A 23,023-nucleotide genomic window follows, 5' to 3' on the forward strand; every position below is an offset into this window, starting at 1 on the left:
ACCCGTATTTCATCCCCTTAGCTTGTGTTTAGGGGTTTATTTGCTGAGTACCGTGTGGTTTGGTACTCACCCCTTGCTTTCTACAAATTTTTGTAGGTTATGAGCCTGCATTTTTGTTGTACTTGTCATTCTCTTTTTTTCTGAGTTTCTTGGAGATATGTGAGGTAGTTGTTTCCATTTTAGCCGACTTTCTTCTCCATAATTATGACCTTGTTCTATTCTAGAAACAAGTTAATTTGAGACTTGAGTTTTTCTTTGAATCAATTGTAATACTTTAGAGGATTGTACACGTGACTACCAGGTTTTGGGGTTTTTTTTAAGTTACTTATACTTTATTGTGATAGTTGAGTTTTAGGCTGACTTGTCTTGGTGGGATAAGACGAGTCCCATCACATCCATTTTTGGGTCGTGACAAAATGGTATCAGAGCCCCAGGTTCATAGGTCTCATGTGTATACAAGTCGAGTCTAAGTAGAGTCTCGAGGATCTGTACGGAGACGTCTGTACTTATCTTCGAGAAGCTATGGTGACTTTTAGGAAAAATCTTCACTTTTTGAAACATTATCGTGCGTTCTTAGTCTGATTTTATTCTTATAGCTTCATTCCATTCCCTCTCATTATGTGGTGAATGATGCATTGTTTCTCATGTTAGTAGTCGGTGTCGTGTATGATTGGGATGTTAGATCTGGTACTTAGGTATGGTGATATATTTATGGAACATATGTGTGGCTAGATTTAGAATATATAAAAAACTTTAAAGGGGTTGTGTAGGGTTAGTTACCCTAGTGCATAGTACTTGTGTGGTATATGCAATATTTTGAGCGGTTTAACAAGGGGAGGTATAACGATTAAAGGGATGGTTAGATAATGGGCATATAACTTTCGAAGCTATATTTAGTAAAAAGTTCATAACATATATGAGCTACTTAGTGAATGATGATGTCAAAATCTCTATTGTAGCTTCATAGATTCAGTGTATACCAAAGAGGGTTATGATATGACAATTAAAATAATACCAATTCTTACTTGAATAGTGTTATGGATTGTGTTACTCTTGCTATGGACCTGATCTACAAAGGAATGTCTATCGCTTTGGATGAGTGACTAGTTGAATTTAGTAATTTATCATAGTTACTTAACTGACAAAAATTTGTGGGCTATTTAGGTACAATCTTCTCGATAGGTATGATGTGTTCTAGTGGTCGATGTAATGGACTTTCACGATATGGTATTAGTGGTATATGAAAATAGATATGTTGGTTATTAAGAGTGAATACTAACTACATAAGGAATTATTAGTTGTATCACATGATTGCACAATGAGTTTGGTGTTGCATTAACATTTGAGAAATCAACTGGTTTGCTACTATGGATATTTGAATTAAGCATCATTTATAAGAAAGCTTTTAGTGGTGGATCTTTGGTACGATATTGATGTGTTTAGGTTGTAAAGTGTATCTCGAGAATTTTAAATGAGTAGTGATATGATCGTAAGCTCCATGAAAGTGAATCGATATTAGGATGGCAGCTTATAGGTAGAGGAAGTCTTAACGAGTATCTTTGTGTGAAGGTAATTGAGAATTTTAGTAGGAAAGTACATATAAAATTGAGTTTGTTTTTTGAATTTGATTGGTCTAGTTGTATTGGGATTTCAGGTCGATGATGAGGTTGACTTTGTGGTGAAGTCAAGGGCTAACTAGGCATAGTGATAATAAGAGTTCGTGATGGATTGTTATGAGGATGCAACTATATGATAAAGATTGTTGGATAAATGTATTTTGTATGGTAATGACAACTTGCGATTATCTAATGTTATGATTTGCTGTTGTTTAGTGGGTAGTGTGGTTGCAAGAAAAGTTGTAGGAGGTGTTGAAACACCACTCGGATAGATTTAAAGGAACTAGTGTCAGAATTTTAAAAAAAATGAAGTAGTGAAATATAGTGTAGCTTTCGGAAAGAGGTGAGAATGAGAAATTTTCTCCGACTACAAGTGCTAAGGAGGTTTCTTTAGAGGATTTGAGAATCGGGTTTAAAGATATGTGATTTCATCCGTTTTGCTCTGATTATGGTAATATATAGTGTCACAGGAGCATCAGATGAGATAAATGCTATTGGATAAAGCTTGAGAAATTAGTGTATGAACGTTCAGCTCAAGTATGATGATTAGTTATTTTGTGATTTTGGGTTTGATAATGAGTATGGTAGGATTTTAGAGAAAGATATTATAAAGTCGACGGAAAAGTGATCAATAATAAGCTAAGATACGTGAATTTATATAAAAAAAATCTTTAAGGTATGAGCTAATGTTAATAGATAATGGGATTGTGTTACATGGTAGGGATAAAAAAAATCAAAGATTTTCATTGTGAGTTTAGAATTGTGGTAGTGTGTTTTGTCAAGGTATGAATTGTTAAGTAAGAAGTGATCGATCACATTGGGTATGAAGCATTGGGAAAGACTTAAAAATAATTTGAGTAGTAAATTGCTTACTTTTGATTGTTATACGTAAGAAATGCTTTTAGTTAATGTTTTTATTTAAAGGATAAGGTAAAAATGTCATGTGTTGTTGGAAAAATAATAAGACTTGTAAGTGAGTTATAAAATAATAAATAAATAAATAAAACAAAATTTTGATGTATTGAAGAGTTCAAGATTTTTTTTATAATTTCTGTCATGCGAAGAATTTAAGAGTTTAAGAAAAATGAAGGAATAAGAACTCTCATATAAGGCCTTGGTTTGTACTTGAAGTATTTATTGATTTTTATCTATGAGTATAGATATGAATGTGGGATGTGAACTAGTTCGGTATTGACTTACAAGAAAGTTATCATCGTTTTTACTAAAGATTGAATTGTTGGTTGGGTGACAAGCAATTAGGTGTGAGAGATTTATGTGGTTATATCGAGGTAGATTGTCCCAATTATGATAGGTAACTTAAGAATACGTAACAATATGGACCTATAGTTAAACATGGTAATTAAGTATCTTGAGGGGATTGAGATTACTATTTTTATGAGACAACATAGACTGTCATGCTATGTTACATAAACATTTGATGGTGAGTAGAGGTTAGAGATTATAGTATATAAAATTATTGGTGTGTCCACTGATTTCATTGAGTTTTGGCATTAGGTACATGATGGTATGAATGGTAGTGGGAATGTATGTAAAATTTTGTGTGAAGTTGACATTGGATGTGATTCAATTAGCTTACCTTGATGTAAAAGTCTTTTGAAAATAATGTTATCAGTATTAGGTGTGACTCATATATATCATGTAATGCTTAAATGGAAAGAGAGAGAGAGAGAGAGAGCGAGAGAGAGAGAGAGAGAGCCAGATTTTGAAATTTGTAGAGGCTACAATGTGTATTATATGGAGATTTTGATACCAAGGACAGTTTGAGAGTAAGGTGAATGGTTGGTGTAGTTATGATTTTTTTTGTTTTTAGAGTGTTGGCTTCAATGAAGTACTATGATAAGTATGTATGATTTGATGAATCGAGTATTTGTAATGTTGCAATGGGGATTAGACTGGGTGGCTAAAAATCGAGAGGTGGTGTTAAATAAATAGAATTACTTTTATATGGGTCCTATGGAAGGAGTTCCTTGTGTTATTCGACCTTGAATCTATATATTTTTATGTAGCCACTTTCTTCGTATTGGACACTATTTGGATGAGATTCCCTACTTATATTACGCGTTTTTCACATATATGGGTTAATTCTTAGTGGTGGATCGGATGTACCGATCCTCTTATGTCTTTTTGATAGGTTAGGATCCTTGGGTCTTGGTAATTTAAGTTATGATGGATTGGTGTCGTTAGGAATAGTTAAAGTATGCCAATAGTTCTACACACAACGTTGTTTATGAGAACTTACTTAAGAGTTATGACGAGTTACAATTGTCTTAGAATATTATTAGAGGTTCTACATTTTGAAATGTATCGCTTGTTGGATACTTACTTAATCATTTTCTCCCATGATGAGTAACTGATGTCAAAAGCAATAACAACATATTTTTTATAGTTAAAGCTTGTGGAAAAATTATGGTGGGGGGAAACAATCTTGATAAGATCTATGATAGTTGTGCAATATGAGTATGTGATGGTTAGTTCAGGTTCACTACTGATTGTAGCTGGTATAGATTCAGAATGTTATCTTGGTAATATGAGAAAAGATTCATCCTAATGGGTGTGTTGTGCTCTAGAGAATTTTGGTTCGATTGGATTATTGGGTTAGTTTGTAACTTGATAATATTATATGCAAAAGTTTGATTCGAAAGTTCAATTTCTAGTTTGCTTCCTTTGATGAAATGGTCTTAAGGATGAGCTCACTTAGAGAGATAAACAATAATGGAAATTATATCTCAAGCTTGGTAATATCGGTTATTCGTTCTTCTTTCACCTTATGTTCGAGGACGAACATGATTTTTAGTGGTGGATAATGTAATGACCCAATAGGTCATTTTTATTAAATTTTGATTATTCTTTTAAGTTGAATTAATTAATTAATGAGTAATTGTATATAATTGACTTAATTGAAAATTAATGGGCTGAAGTGATAATTTATTTAACACCTTATAATATTTGATCCATATTTATCAAAAATAAAATACTAGAGTTTGTCACATATAATACATAATTATTTTAATCATATAAAATAAAGAAAAAGAGAGAAGGGACGAAAACTTACTTGACCAGACGAAAGGCACGAGGAGAAACAAAAGAGAAAGAGCAATACCATAATGAGGTAAATTAACTAGGAACATGTCTTTTTAATGGTGTATATTGATTGAGTGATATTAATATTAATATATAGTTTGGAGAATGAAAGTGCAAAATTATGTTTTTGCAAATTGTATTGTTTCACTCTATCGATTTGTCTTATTACATAAAAGAAAATGTTGGTGGCCAATGATTAGTTGAAGAAATAGTTAATCATTGTTTGATAATGAAGAATGTTAAATATTATATAGATTCATATTATTATAATATATTATTATTACGATTAAGGTTACATAAAAGTGGAATTGAAATGAGGTTTAGGGTTATATGCCACCGCTGCGCCAGTGGCTTATAATTCCTAAGATTATTATTTATTTTCCAATTATCAATCAAATTTTGATATATTAATGTAGGTACTTAAATATTAAGGGTGTTGTATTATATGATACTAATAAATTTATAATATTTGTGTAATTAGAACTTAACCCTAGACTTGAAATTTGGAGACTATGAGAAACGGCTATGTAATTGGTATTAAGGTTAGAAGTTTGATTATAAATTTGGAATGAGTTTTTGGTTCTAAACTAGACACATAGCTATATGAGTGTTTTTAATTTTAAAATCTTAGTATCATTACTTATTTGAATAGATTGCTTTGAGTTGAAAGTTCAACGAAAAGGGAAGGATCGATCAAGTCCTGGAGTTATTGTTCTACTATTTGAGGCAAGTGAATTTCTAAACTCTGGTTAAGTGTATGAAATGTGTGTATTTCCTTGTGGTATATGTTTGGGAGTAATGGAATTGGTGATGGGTTGACTAGTCCACATTGATAAATTCTAATGATGAAAAAAATGGGGATAACAAAAGGCAATGTGATTAATTTCTTATGTGTGTTGTGTTGAGAAAGGGTTGAAGGCTTGTTGAATCATTGTTGATGTAACTTCATGTTTGTGTGGTTGTGAATTGTGCGATGTTATGAAAATGGTCATCTCTTCATTATTTGTGTGAACTTGTCATCTGCATTATTCTGAGGCATTGGTTGTGACAAGTGTTATGTGCATTGAGAAAGAATGGGTACTTAAGAGGATGTACCATTTCGAGGGACGTATCGCGTGCCGCGATGGATACTATATTTCGAGGGACGTGTCGCGCGCCATGATGGTTACTAATATCGAGGGTCGTGTCGTGCGCTGCGACAGATGCATGAACAGATATGTCCCCCATGGGTCCCGTACTGAGAGACAGCGGGTGTGTATCACTAGGTCAGACATGCATCATTATCCTTGGCATTGAATTCCATTGCATTGCACATACTTATCATTAGTGAACTTGATATCGTGTTTTGCTGATCTTCTGATTGCTTTTCTGCGGAACTTATGATTGATCAATATTGAGCATGTTATTGCGGATATATAATTTGTTGAATTATTGTTGTTGAGGATGTATAATTTGTTAAAGTGTTGAGTTGAGGATATGTAATTTATCTAAGTGTTGTTGTTGAGGATATGTAATTTAGATAAGTGTTGTTGTTGAGCTACGTGCTATGTAAACTGTGAGCTGTTAGGTTGGGTTGATTTTACTGCAGGATGTAGTTGTGGAGGTTCGTTTGGGGTGGTAGGAGTACCTGTATTTCATCCCCTTAGCTTGTGTTTAGAGGTTTACTTGCTTAGTACCGTGTGGTTTGGTGCTCACCTCTTGCTTTCTACAAATTGTTGTAGGTTATGAGCCTGAATTTTTGTTGTACTTGTCATTCTCTTCTTTTCTGAGCTTCTTGGAGATTTGTGAGGTAGCTGTTTCCATCTCAGCAGACTTTCTTCTCCATAATTATGACCTTGTTCTATTCTAGAAACAAGTTCATTTGAGACTTGAGTTTTTCTTTTGAATCAATTGTAATACTTTAGAGGCTTGTACACGTGACTACCAGGTTTTGGGGTTTTTATTATGTTACTTATATTTTATTTCCGCACTTTATTGTAATAGTTGAGTTTTAGGATGACTTGTCTTGGTGGGATAAGATGAGTGCCATCACGTCCATTTTTGGGTCGTGACAGTTGGTTCGCTCGCATAGGAGGATAAGTATGGGTGCCACTCGCGGCTCGTTTTGGGTTGTGACATTAATATATATGTAAATTACCTAAAATTAACACATAAATCAGTTTATCATAGGGCACATAAATATGAAAAAAATCAATACTTAAAAAAACTGAATCAGCAGACAAACAAATAAATACGAAATTCTTATAAAAATAAACGATAGTTAATAGACACAAATAAATCATCAGGCTAACGAAAAAATATAAAATCTTGATACAAAATAATCGATACGTAAAAATCAGAATCATCAGACTAACTAAAATATATGAAAATCACGATGGGTATGGAAACAAATGTACACACCTTTGGTAGTATTGGTAGAATAATCGGAGATGTCGGCTTTCTACCCCTTTTCTTTGGGGTTTTTGGGTCTTTCGAACTAGATGCATTTTTGCTCTTTAACGAATTTCTCTTGCTAGAACTTGGGTTTGTCACGACTATATTGTCATGCAACGATGTATAACTCAGATCTACGGAGATGTCAATTCTGAGAAAAAACTATACATTTTTAGGAATAATAAAAACAGTGAAAACACAAAAAAGGAAAAAAATGAAGAAATTGTAATAGGGATGATGATATACCTGTTTTTGGACTCAATTCCAGATGATTAAGGATAAGTATTGTTTGAATTTCAAATTTGCTTTGAATTTTTAACTTAAAAAATTAGGGGGAAAGTTCTGGGCGAAAATTTTGGTATCGGTAAACTTTTGTTTTACTTTTTCAATGTGAAAAGTAAGTAAAGTATCATTGGGGGTAAAAAAAAGGATTTTTTAATTTTATTAAAAGAGCAAGGAAATATTGGGATTAGGTAAAATAAAGTTGTGTAGTTTAGTATTTTTTTCTTTTATAATTGTGTTAAAATGAAGAGTTTCTATTAATTAACTTTTTACAAACAACCATAAATGCTAAACTTGTTTTGACATGTTTCTGAAAGAAAATTTTGAACAAATTATAATAAAATGTGTTTGAATAATTAATATTTTTGTTCCCAAAAATACTTTAAAGAATTATTGTGTAAACATACTTTAATATTTGATAGAAAATATGATCACTAAATTTGTATCTTTATTAGTAAAATAATCTTTAAAATAACGTATTAATATTTTTATATTAATTTGAAGCTATATAAAATTACGTGATTAAAAGAATGAACAATTTTTGACTATTTAACAGGAAAAATTTATATAGAATATTTTCTTGATATCAAATATGATAAACTATTTTACAGGAAAAATTGACAGTAAAAAAATTAATATTCAAATTCTAAGGAGTATTAAAATACAAATGTGTCACGACCCAAAACGAGCCGCGAGTGGCAACCACACTTATCCTCCTATGTGAGAGAACCAACCAATCTAAACCCCAACATTTCAACCATAATAAAGAAAATATAATGCGGAAGACTTAAAACTCAATACTTATTATTCCCAAAATCTGGAAGTCATCACACCAAGAACATCTATCCTCAAATTTCTAAGTCTAAGAGTATTGAAGAAAATAAACAAATAAAAGAGATGGTCCATGTCCGAACTTCAAGACATCAGGACCTGAAAGAGAGAGTCCAGTCCGAGCTAGAAACAGTAGCTCACCCTGAAATCTGATAAGCTGAAGTCCGAGCTAGAGTTGCAGTTGGGTTGAAGACGATGGTATGTTTGCTGCACTCCACAAATAACAAAGAAGAAAATCACAAGTAAGGGTCAGTACAAGGCACAAGTACTGAGTAGATATCATCGGCCAACTCAAAATAGAAATCAATATATATTAAATAATAGTATAAAATCAACCATAATACTTAACAGGTGGCAACAACAAGTACAAGAACCATTGACAACAACACCAAGTACATTTATGAGGACTCAAGCCTCCACACCATACTCATTTGGGAAATAGGTTCTTTGAATTTAATTACATTTACATAATTCCAGATTCAATCCCTTTATTCCTCTTGTGTCGGAACGTGACACTCCGATCCCCTAATACTACGTGTCGGTTCGTGACACCTGATCCCCTAATACTACGTGTCGGTTCGTGACACCCAATCCTCTAATACTACGTGTTGGTTTGTGACACCCGATCCCCTAATACTACGTGTCGGTTCATGACACCCGATCCCCTAATACTACGTGTCGGTTGGTGACACCCGATCCCCTAATTCTACGTGTCAGTTCGTGACACCAAATCCCCTAATACTACGTGTCGGTTCATGACACCCGATCCATTAACCACATTCTTTTAGTTCATCAAGCCTTCTTTTATATCAAGGCATCATCATTAATAGAGTGGATTTAAGGTTTTTAAGATTCCACAGTATCATCATTAAAATCCATCACCATTTACATAATCACAACATGCAACAACACAATTAAGCATATAGAAGACTTTACAATACCACCCAACACATATCAATCGCTATTTAGAGTTTACTATGAAATAGCATAAACCATAACCTACATCCACCGAAGAATCATGATCAAGCAAGCTACTTCTCAATGCCTTTGCTTTCCTCTTCGTTCTCTCTTTCTCGCTCGTTCTTCACTTTCTTTCTGACTTTTTATTTTTCCTTGTTCAAACTCTTTTTCTTTTACCCTAATTATAATATAATTAAGTATAAAAGGTGATAAAAATAATCCACTATTTATTTCAAGGTTATCTCCCTTAACCCCCAAGTAAATAAGTTATAAAACTTATCCCCTAATTTCATACAGTTTGTCATAAATAGTCCAAAACTCCCATTTAAAACTTTAAGAGAAATCTGACCCAATCACGATTGCGCAGCTCGTGACAGCCCATCATGCCTGCGACGGTCCGTCCTGTATGGTCGTCATAGAGTTCAGAGACTCAATTTCATTTAAAAGCTCTGTGACGGTCCGTCTTGCCTACGACGGTCCGTGTTGCCATGTCGTCATGAAGTTCAGAGAGTTGATTCCCCGTACATAAATTTCAGAGTTTAAGTGTTTTGGCACGGAGACACTCGACTGTCCGTCGTGATCATGACGGTCCGTCGTGTGATTCGTCGACATAGTAAGTTTTTAACAAAAGAAATTCTACCTGCTCAAAACGACTAAACAGGTTGTTACAATAGATACCAATTTACCCATCGTTCGTCCTTAAACGATCACACGAAGAAAAACAAGGGCGAGAAAGAGTACCTGAATCTGTAAAAAGGTGTGGATATCTTTCTTGCATATCAGTCTCCTTCTCCCAAGTGGACTCTTCAATTGGCCGATTCTTCCATTGAACCTTGATGGATGCAATCTCCCTTGATCTCAACTTGCGGACTTCTCTATCTAGAATAGCAAAAAGCTCCTCCTCATAGGACAAATTCTCATCAACAAGGACTGAATCCCTAACGAATAATGTAGTTTCCATCCCATGATATCTTTTCAGCATAGACACATGAAATACCGGGTGCACTCCTGAGAGTCTTGGGGGCAAGGCTAATTCATAAGCTACCTCCCCCACGCGCTTCAGAACTTCAAATGGAATAATGTACCTCGGACTAAGCTTACCTCGCTTATCGAACCGCATCACCCCTTTCATGGGTGAAGCCTTCAGCAAGACTTGTTCACCCTCCATAAAATCCAAGTCTCTAACCTTTCGATCTGCATATTCCTTTGGTCTACTTTGAGCCGCAAAAAGCTTTTCTTGAATACATTTCACTTTATCTAAAGATTCCCTCAGAAGGTCAGTACACCCAAGGTCTAACCTCAAATGCATAAAATCACCCAATGGGAGACCTACATCTTCTCCCATACAGTGCCTCAAATGGGGCCATATCAATACTTGAGTGATAGCTATTGTTGTATGAGAACTCTGCTAAGGGTAAGAAGTTATCCCAATGACCACCAAACTCTATCACACATGCACGAAGCATATCCTCCAAAACCTGAATCGTTCGCTCAGACTGAACATCGGTCTGAGGGTGAAATGCAGTACAAAGATCCAACCTAGTACGTAACTCGGCATGCAATGTTCTCCAAAACATAGAAGTAATTGTGTACCTCTATCTGATATGATGGAAAGTGGAACTCCATGCAACTGAACGACTTCTGAGATATAGAGCTTGGCTAACTTCTCTGCATTGTAAGTCACCTTAACCGGAATGAAGTGAGAAGACTTAGTTAACCTATCAACAATTACCCAAATGAAGTCATACTTAACCATTGTCTTTGGAAGACCAACCACGAAGTCCATTGCAATTCTCTCCCACTTCCATTCAGGAATGGGCATTCTCTGAAGTGTCCCTCCAGGCCTCTAGTGTTCATACTTTACCTGCTGACAATTCGGGCATTGAGCAACAAAATCAACAATGTCAGGCTTCATCCTACTCCACCAAAAATGTTGCTTTAAGTCACGATACATCTTGGTTGCACCAGGATGTATAGAATACCTTGAACTATGAGACTCTGTAAGAATATTGTGAATAAAATCATCGATGCGGGGTACACATACCCTTCCTTTGATTCTCAAAATGCCTTCCTCATCGATTTTTGCTTCTTTAGCCTGTCCTCGCAATACCTTATCTCGAATCTGGATCAGTTTCTCATCAGTAAACTGCTTTCCTTTAATCTTGTCAAGAAAGGAAGATCTTGTCTCCACACAGGCCAAAAATCCTCCCTTCTCTAGTACTTCCAGCCTCATAAAGTCATTAGCCAGAGTCTGAACCTCTCTAGCCAATGGGCGTCTAGAAACCTGCAAGTGAGCTAGAATTCCCATGCTCCCTGTCTTTCTACTTAAAGTATTGGCCATAACATTAGCTTTTCCCGGATGATACAAGATAGTGATATCATAGTCCTTCAGTAGTTCCATCCACCTCCTCTGTCTCAAATTCAAATCTTTCTGAGTAAAGACATACTATAAACTACGATGATCCGTATAGACTTCAAACTTAACACCATATAAATAATGTCTCCATTGCTTTAATGGAAACACTACTGCAGCCATCTCCAAATCCTGGGTCAGATAATTACGTTCATGCACCTTTAATTTCCTCGAAACATAAGCAATTACATTCTTCTCTTGCATTAGCACTGCTCCCAAACCAGAATAGGATGCATCACAATAAACAATGAAATTCTTACCTTCCACTGGCAGGGTAAGAATTGGTGTAGTAATCAACAAAGTCTTGAGCTTCTGAAAGCTTTTTCACAATCATCCGACCATACAAATGGAACACTCTGATTAGTCAAGTTTGTCAATTGGGAAGCAACAAAAGAAAGTCCCTTGACAAATCGACAGTAGTAGCTAGCTAAACCAACAAAGCTCCTTACCTCTATGACATTAGTAGGTCTTACCCAACTCTTCACTGCTTCAATATTAGAAGGATCCACCATCACTCCATCCTTAGAAACTACGTGCCCCAAGAAGGACACTGAATTTATCCAAAACTCACACTTGGAGAATTTGACATAAAGCTTTTTCTCCCTCAACACTTCCAATACCATTCTCAAATGCTCCTCATGTTCTTTCCTGCTCTTTGAGTATATCAGTATATCATCAATGAATACAATGACAAAGAGATCCAGATATGGCTTAAAGATACCGTTCATCAAGCTCATGAAAACAGCAGGGGCATTCGTAAGCCCAAATGACATTACTAAGAATTCATAAGGCCCATACCTTTTCCGAAAAGTAGTCTTTGGCACATCCGTTGCCCGTATTTTCAAATGATGATAACCAGATCTCAAATCGATTTTTGAGAAGGTACAAGCACCTTGTAACTGATCGAACAAATTATCGATGCGAGGAAGAGGATACTTGTTCTTAATAGTTACCTTATTCAGTTTTCTGTAGTCTATGCACATCCGAAAGCTTCCATCCTTCTTCTTCACAAACAAAACAGGAGCACCCCAAGGGGATGCACTTTGTCTAATAAAGCCTTTCCCTAACAATTCTTGAAGTTGGGCCTTTAACTCCCTTTACTTGGCGGGAGCCATTCTATAAGGGGGTATGGAAATGGGGCGAGTACCCGGCTCCAGATCAATACAAAAATCAATATCTCTGTCCGATGGCATACCAGGAAGGTCTGCAGGAAACACATCCAGAAACTCACGGACTATCGAAACCGACTCAATTGAAGGTGCTTGGGTAGTATCATCCCTGAGGTGTGCCAAGAAATCTAAACACCCTTTACTAACCACTCTCTTAGCACAAAGAAAGGAGATGATACGAACTGGAGTGGAAGTGTAGTCACCCTCCCATACTAACAGATCTGTCCCAGGCTTGGCCAACGTTACAGTTTTAGCATTACAATCTAAGATTGCAAAACTTGGAGAAAGCAAAGTCATACCCAGAATTACTCGAAGTCAACCATTTCTAGAATAACCAAGTCTACAAGAGTATTGTTCCGCAAAAAAGTCACTAGAAAAGACCTATACACCTTTTCAACTATCATAGACTCACCCACCGGAGTAGAAATATGAATAGGCATGTCAAGAAAATCACAATGTAAATCAAAACCAAAAGCAAATGACACAGATACATATGAAAATGTGGATCCAGGATCAAATAATACAGAAGCCATGCAATCACAAACCAAAAGATTACCTGTGATAACAGCATCACATGTCTCTGATTAAGACCTCCCAGGGAAAGCATAACAATGGGCCCTATCACCTGTTTGTCCGTTGCCCCTACCATGTTGTGCTGCAGTCGCTCCAGCTTGCCCACCACCCCGGTTGGTTTGGTGACCACCATTACCTTGACCACCACGTCCTCGAGAATGGCGGCCTCTCCCATGACCACCTCTACCTCTGACTATTGGGGGTCTGTAACACTGTTTTGGAAAAAACCTCCGAATATGTCAAGTCTCTCCGCATCCATAATACTCTCTGGGTCAAGCATAGGTCTCTGTGAGAACGACGAAGTCTGGGGATAATCTCCAAACTCAGAGAAATATTGACCGGTCTGCGGTGGACCCCCAGCTACAGCCTGTAGTGAAGACTGAATAGGTCGGGTTGAATAAGCTCTTGAACTCTGCCCTCTGGAGTAAGAACCACTATACTCGCCTCCCTTACGAAACTTCTTAGGTGTTGATGTCATGGTGAAGTCGTCTGGCTTCACTCGCTCCACTTCTATCACAAAATCTACCACCTCCTGAAAGGATTTTGCTGCAGTAGCTACCTGTAAGGCTGGAATCTACAAATCTGACGTCAATCCCTTCACAAAACGGCGAATCCGCTCTTGTGGACTGAAGCAAAGCTGGGTGGCATACCTGGATAATGCACGAAACTTAGCCTCATAAGCAGTAACCGACATCCTGCCTTGCTCTAGGCTCAGGAACTCATCCCTCCTCCTATCCCTCAAAGTCTGGGGTATATACTTCTCCATAAACAAGCTAGAGAATGATGCCCAAGTCATAGGTGGTGACTGTGCTGGTTGACACTCAACATATGACCGCCACCACATTTTGGCGTTCCCCTGAAACTGATAGGTCACAAACTAAACGCAAAATCGTTCCACTATGCCCATCTTATGTAGCAGCTCATGACAATCAACCAGAAAATCATAGGAATCCTCAGATTTAGTACCTTTGAAAATTGGAGGTTTCAACTTCAAGAACATAGTGAAAAGTTCATGCTGATCACTTGTAATTATAGGCCCTGTAGTCAACCGAGGAAACGTGCCTATTTCCAATGAGGCATCCATGTGGGGAGCCACAACAGCTGCATGTTGTGCTCCTGCAACCTGAGGTGCTGGTGTAGAAAACACTGGAGGCGTTTGGCCTTGATTGGATAACCCTCTAACATAAGCAAGAACCTGGTTAATCAACTCTAGGGTAGGTTGGAGTGGTAATTCCTCATTCTGCACTTGCTTATTCTCCCCTTCCTCACCCTCTCTTAATACTTCCTCAGTCAGTGGAGGAGTCACCGCCCTAACACCAGCTGGGCCAGGTGCTTGTCATCTTCCTCTAGAGGACGTCCTCCCGCGACCTCTACCACGACCTCTTGCCACTGCTCCTCTTCGAGCTACAGTCCTAGCGGCTGGCTCGGATGCATCCTGCCTTGCCGGTGTTGGTGTTGGCACGGTTGTTGCTCTAGTTCTAACCATCTGCGAAATAGAGTGAAAATGGTCAGATACCAATTTGTATCACCTAGATACCAATTCGATCCAAGTAATAGCACGAAAGAAAGAAAGAATTGAATTTTCCTAAAGTCCTATAGCCTCTTAAAGAAAAGTAAAGGCGTCCCCCTACCGTTCCTCAAGACTCTACTAGACTCGTTCTTGTGTGATGAGACAAACGAACGTAATGCTCTAATACCAAGTTTGTCACGACCCAAAACGAGCCGCGAGTGGCACCCACACTTATCCTCCTATGTGAGCGAACCAACCAATTTAAACCCCAACATTTCAACCATAATTAAAAGAATATAATGCGGAAGACTTAAAACTCAATATTTATTATTCCCAAAATCTGGAAGTCATCACACCAAGAACATCTATCCTCAAATTTCTAAGTCTTAGAGTATTCAAGAAACTAAAAGAAATAAAAGAGATGGTCCATGTCCGAACATCAAGACATCAGGACGTGAAGGAGAGAGTCCAGTCCGAGCTAGAAACAGTAGCTCACCCTGAAATATGATAAGCTGAAGACTGGCTAGAGTTTCGGTTGGGTTGAAGTCGATTGTACGTTTGCTGCACTCCACAAATAACAAAGAAGAAAATCACAAGTAGGAGTCAGTACAAGGAACAAGTACTGAGCAGATATCATCGGCCAACTCAAAATAAAAATCAATATATATTAAACAATAGTATAAAATCAACCATAATACTTAACAGGTGGCAACAACAAGTACAAGAACCATGGACTACAACACCAAGTACATTTATGAGGACTCAAGCCTCCACACCATACTCATTTGGAAAATAGGTTCTTTGAATTTAATTACATTTACATAATTCCAGATTCAATCCCTTTATTCCTCTTGTGTCGGAACGTGACACTCCGATACCCTAATACTACGTGTCGGTTCATGACACCCGATCCCCTAATACTACGTGTCGGTTCGTGCCACCCGATCCCCTATTACTACGTGTCGGTTCGTGACACCCGATCCCCTAATACTACGTGTCAGTTCGTGACACCCGATCCCCTAATACTACGTGTCGGTTCGTGACACCCGATCCCCTAATTTTACGTATCGGTTCGTGACACCCGATCCACTTATATTACGTGTCGGTTCGTGACACCCGATCCATTAACCTCATTCTTTTAGTTAATGAAGCCTTCTTTTATATCAAGGCATCATCATTAATAGAGTGGATTTATGGTTTTTAAGATTCCATAGTATCATCATTATAATCCATCACCATTTAAATAATCACAACATGCAACAACACAATTAAGCATATAGAAGACTTTACAGTACCTTCCAACACATATCAATCGCTATTTAGAGTTTACTATGAAATAGCATAAACCATAACCTACATCCACCGAAAAATCGAGATCAAGCAAGCTACTTCTCAATGCCTTTGCTTTCCTCTTCGTTTTCTCTTTCTCGCTCGTTCTTCCCTTTCTTTCTGACTTTTTATTTTTCCTTGTTCAAACTCTTTTTCTTTTACCCTAATTATCATATAATTAAGTATAAAAGTTGATAAAAGTAACCCACTATTTATTTCAAGGTTATCTCCTTTAACCCCCAAGTAAATAAGTTATTAAACTTATCCCCTAATTTCATACAGTTTGTCATAAATAATCCAAAACGCCCCTTTGAAACTTTAGCACAAATCCGACCCAGTCAGGGTTACGGAGCTCGTGACGGCCCGTCATGCCTGCGATGGCCCGTCCTGCAGAGTCATCACAGAGTTCAGAGACTCAATTTAATTTAAGAGCTCTGTGACGGTCCGTCGTGCCTACGACGGTTCGTGCTGCCATGTCGTTGCGAAGTTCAGAGAGTTGATTCCCCGTATCTAAATTTCAGAGTGTAAGTGTTTTGGCACGGAGACACTCGAAGGTCCGTCGTGACCATGACGGTCCGTCGTGTGATCCGTCGACACAGTCAGTTTTTTACAAAAGAAATTCTACCTGCTCAAAACGACTAAACAGGTCGTTACAAAATGAAAGAAAGATAAGTAGTTAATAAAATAAAGAAAAAACAAAAAATAAAAATGTCAATAGAAAAGGGTTTGAGAAATATAGAGGAAAAAAATTAAAAAATAAATAAGTATATTGGTTATTTGTCGGGGATAAGATTCCAGGTTTTCTTTTACGATATGATATTCAGAGTGTAGTATCAAAGAAAATTATTAATGTAATTTAGAATATAACATTATATCAATTGTTATTGTATATAGAAATAAAATTATTTTCATGATTGTTTTTATTTTTTTGGAGTTAGAAATCAATATATTAATAAATACTTTTGATATTTAGAATATAACATTATGATACTTGTTATTGCGTATAGAAATAAATTTGATTTTATGATTGTTTTAATTGTTGTGGAAGTTAGAAATCAAGCTTTTAACAAAAACTTTCGATTTTAATACTAAGATAAATAGAAATGTTTCTATTATTGAAGAGAATAATGAAATGAGTCACAAAATTCACCGACAAAGCAAACTAAAAACACATTATACATAGTTGAAGCAGTAGAGATTTGAAAGGTTTTGAATTGATCTTTACGAAATGGTTGATCAGTGATTGGTATTTTATCATATGCAAAGCTTATGGTACAAATATTATAAAAAGAAGATGATAATGTTGTAGAAAATAGATGTCACTTGCGAAAATATATGAAGATCGATGAACTTTTTCAAAGATATCAACATTTTTTAGATTCCTCGAATACGAAATGTTTTAACTCATAATCTAATGCAATTCTCTATTTCCTTGCTAAACAAATTTTCTTTTTAGAATTCAACTTTCTCAATTTGGATTGTAAACGACACATTTATGTCGTATGAACATTTGAAAAAGACTATTAAGTAATATATTGAAGTTGTTTATTGTGGAAAATAATAGTATAAAATATAGAAATCTTATATATTTAGAGGCTAATTAATTAGAGGCTAATTAATTACATCCTATCCCAGAAGTTTTCTCAATTACAAAAACCTCAAATTTTCATTACTATCGAATACATTCCTTAATTGTCTGATACATAACTATATATATATATATATATATATATATATATATATATATATATATATATATATATATATATATATATTACTTCATGGGAAGGATATACCCAAGAGGGGAAATCTATGCATCCGAGAAGGGATGAATATATCCGAGAGGGAATAGAATATATCCGAGAGAGGATTATGATATTTTAAGTTTTTAATTTATGTAGTCTATTCACCAAAATATGTAAAATTATATCCTTAAATTATCTAATTTATATTATATTAATTTATTTCTATTATATAGAAGAGTGAAGAGCAATGAGACGACCAACGGTATATTGGTCATATAACTTCACCAAATATCTATACTTCTTGCTGCACGTGTCACTCAATACCCCAAGATCATTTTGTTATCACGCACTTAACTTTATTCTAGCATCCTCTCTATTGGATTCTTGTTACTTCTATTATTATAACAAAAATCTACCAATAATGATAACAACAAAATTAAATAGTTCTAGAAATATCTTTAATTATTCTTATTATTATTACCTCCTTTTTGTTATTTCTTCATTTCTTATGAGTTATTATGATATATATTAATTATATGGGATCCCTTATTATATATATAAAAGTAAATAAACTATTATTGTGCTTAGTTCTTAATAATTATATATCAAGTATAATATTAGGTGGAACTAATCAATATTAAAACTAAAATTTATATGTATATTTAAATTTTGTGATCTTAAATATGCTATATAAAAAAAATTAAAATTCAGAAGTTATTTTCTTTTTGAAATGAAAAATAAGAAATATGTTCATATAAATCGAAAAGGAGGGAGTCATATATTAAAGATGAAATATAATGATTTAAAAACTTTAATTCTTCATTTTAATTTCTAATTTGTTACATATTTAAAAATTACATAAAAAGAAGCTTAAAAACACAATGTATCAATTTAACATATTTTTCGTAAAACATGGTTAATGAAATTTGGTTACTAACTTATTTTTATCGAAGAAAAGAAAGTTGCATATATTATTTGAAATAACTCAAGAACTAAAAAGTAATATGAATCACAGTAAAATGACATCTAAAAATATTTGAGAATCATATAAGAAATTTCGTTGATTTACTTAAAATCACTTGTATCAAATAAAATGAAACAAATAGAGTAACATTTATTATTCGAAAATAACATGAAAGGTATATAAATTAACAATTAAAAATATTATTTTTAGAAAACCACATATAAAAATTTAGTTTTTTTCCAAATTTAATTCGTGTCACATAATAGGAGGAAAAAAAACTAACATAAGTTGGGTCTGCGTTGGCGTGGACACCTGATATGTAATTTCTATTATATAAAAAGCCATGATGAGGACGACGAGTTACAATTTTGTAATTTTAAACATTATTATGGGTAATGTTCTAAATTTGTAGTTGTATAATTAATTGTTAGAATAGATTTCGAAGAAGAATCAAATTTTGATTTTCAAGAGTCACAAAAATTTTTGGTTCATGTGTGGCCCACAAACTCATTTTATTTTATTTTATAAATCAATTTGTATTGGTTTGATTTATAATAATGGGATAAAGCTCAATTATGCCATCAAACTTCAGAAAAGGTTCATTTATGTTATTTGTTAAAAGTTAGGCTGATTTATACCATTACTGTTAAAGAATATGTCCATTGATGCCATTATTTTTTAATAATGGTTTTGCAAAACCATTTTTGACACGTGTCCGATTACAATTCGGCCACACCATCATTTTTTTAATTAAAAAAATCAAAAAACAATTAATTTGATTTTATTTAGAAATTTTTTTTATTAAAAATTTATGACGTGTTAAATTTTAATTCGGCCACGTCATCATTTTTTTGAATTAAAAAAGTAAAAAAAAATAAATTTTTTCAGAATTATTATTATTTTATTTTAAAAATTGATGACGTAGCCGAAGTCGAATTGAACAAGTGTCAAAAATGGTCTTGCAAAACCACTTTTAAAAAATAATGGCATGAATAGATCTTTTCTTTAGCAGTAATGGCATAAATGAGTCAAACTTTGAACTGATGTCATAAATGAATCTTTTTCTGAAAGTTTAATGACATATTTGAGCCTTTTCCCTATAATAGTAATGTGAAAATTATTTTTCTTTTTATGCTATTTACAATTTTAATCGTTCATCTCTGTTTATTACTACTACACGTATTCAATATAATCCTACAATCTTCCATGTATGTAATTTCCTTTTTAATTATATATAATATTTTTAAACATAAGTATTTATATAGTTTAAATTAACTGTCACGACCCAAATATGAGTGTTATGGCACTCGACTTATCCCACCAAGACAAGTCAGCCTAAAACCCAAAATCTAACAAAGTGCGGAAGTAAATGACAATCCAACAATAATTTCTATTATGAAACCAAGTCATATTAATTCAATCCCCGAAACCAGGTTGTCACGTGCACAAGCCTCTAATGTAAACATTAGAATTGAAATAAATTAGAAGTCTAAAATGAAGTTGTCTTTCAAGTAAAAACAAAGTCATAAACTGGAGTAGGAAAGTTCGCTGAGATGATAAGCAGCTACATCACAATCCTCCACAAGATGCATCGGAAACGAAGAGAATGGAAGGTATCACAAAAATTCGGGCTCGTAACCTACAAAAATTTGTAGAAGCAAGGGGTGAGTATCAAACCACGCAGTACCCAACAAGCAAACCTCTAAACATAAGTTAAGTGAACAAAATACGGGTACTCCTTACGCCCTATCTAAACCTCTACGCCACAACCTAACAGTGTACCGAACACACCACTAAATAACCACACTCTATCAGTTTACACATTCTCAATAACAACTCAATATTCAACAGTCACAAGCTTCACAGAGAAACAATCACAAGATCAGCAAAACACATGTTCAAGTTCATCAACAATAAAAATGTGCAATGCCATGAGAAGCAATGTCAAATATCGTGATGCATGTATTTCTTAACGATACACACCCGCTGTCTCTCAGTCCGGGACCCATAGGGGACATATCTGTACATGATCTTTCGCGGCGCACGACACTACCCTCGATAAATAGTAACCTTCGCAGCGTGCGATATGTCCCTCGAAATATAATATCCATCGCGCCGCGCGATACGACCCTCGAAAATATTACATCATCCTCTTACCACAACCATGTGTCAGATACAGTGCAAATGACATGCTCAAATTAAAAGGAGGAGATAACCATTTGATAACAAAGCACAATTTACAACAAGAAATACAACACCAACAAATAAACAACAAGTCTCCAAATCTTTCTCAACATCACACAAGGAAATACACGAATTTCGTACGCTTAACAAGAGCTTAGAAATCCACTTGCCTTAGACAATCGAATAATTACTCTTGGACTTGAGTCTTCCCTTTCCGTTGAGCTTCCGAACCAATGGAATCTATCCAAGTATATATTTACAATAAGGTTTCGGAATTAACAACAATCACACTTTTATGTGTTTAACCTTAACCTAGAAATTCATCCAAAATTTATAATCAAGTTTGTAATTCTTGATGTCAATTAACATTTCAACTATCATATTTTTCATCAAATTTCAAGTCTAGAATTTAATTCTAATTCATCCAATATTATAAATCTAATAATATTCACATAATATCCTCTACCTTATATTTAATTACTTGCTATAATATGCCAACATATAAAAACTATCTCCAAAAATCAAAGTAACATAGGAATGGGACAAAGAACGAACAACATAGGTCTGCAGATTTTTTTTATTATTATTTTTTTAATTATTATTTTTTCAATTGAATTGTGAATCTTTTTCCTAAATTCAAATCATCATTCCAAAGGATTAACAAGGATCATTTCCAATGATCACATTGGCCATCAAATTTTTTTTAAAAATAATACAAAGAAAAACGGTACTACATATATACTAATTTGCATATTTATATGCAATTAAAAATTAACTCCTTTCTATTTCAAAATATTACAATAATAATAAACTAATATATATATATATATATATATATATATATATATATATATATATATATATATATGTCGATAGCATGCTTTGCTCTTAACCTGGACGAGTTGAAGTGGTGTCGACGCCAGCCGCCACTCACAGGTAGTTTCTGTTTTCCATTCTATCTTCTTTTCTTTTAAATTACTTATGTTATTAAAAGTAGAACTCCTTATTGACCTATATTAATATTTCAGACTGGACCCATTATTATTAAAAATAACTAAATTTCCCCCAAATTAATTAATATAGTTAAATGACTATTCAAAATTATATAAAAAAAAATTTCGGGTCCGAGTCATTACATTATCCACCACTAAAAAATCATGTTCGTCCTCGAACATAAGGTGAAAGAAAGTACCTGAAGCTTAAAAAATCTGAGGGTATCTGGCACGCATGTCAGACTCTATCTCCCAAGTTGCCTCTCCCACCGATCGGTGCTTCCACTGCACTTTTACTGAAGCAATCTCCTTGGTCCTAAGCTTTCGAATCTGTCTATCCAAAATAGCTATAGGCTCCTCCTCAAATATCAAGTTTGGACCCAACTCCACAGAATCAAGTGAAAGCACATGAGATTCATCCGAAATGTATTTTTGAAGCATAGAGACATAAAAAACAGGATGAACTGCCAACAAACTAGGATGCAAAGCAAACTTATAGGCCACCTCTCCCACTTGGCTCAAAATCTCAAAAGGTCCAATGAATCTAGGGCTAAGCATGCCCTTCTTTCCGAACCTCATCACACCCTTCATGGGTGATACTTGGATCCAAACATGATCACCCTCCATAAACACCAAGTCTCTAACTCTCCGGTCTGCATAACTCTTCTGTGGACTTTGAGCTGTCAATAATCTATACTAAATCATACAGACTTGCTCCATAGCATCTGTAAGCAAGTCTGTATCCAAAGAGTCCATCTCCGCCGAATCAAACCAACCAATCGGAGACCTACACCGTCTTCCATACAATGCCTCAAATTGGGTCATATGGATACTAGAGTGATAACTGTTATTATAGGCAAAATCTTCTAAAGGTAAATGTCGATCCCATCTATCTCCGAAATCGATCACACACGCTCGGA

Source organism: Solanum lycopersicum, chromosome 7 (assembly GCF_036512215.1).
Source record: "Solanum lycopersicum chromosome 7, SLM_r2.1".
In the NCBI taxonomy this organism is placed as follows: Eukaryota; Viridiplantae; Streptophyta; class Magnoliopsida; order Solanales; family Solanaceae; genus Solanum; species Solanum lycopersicum.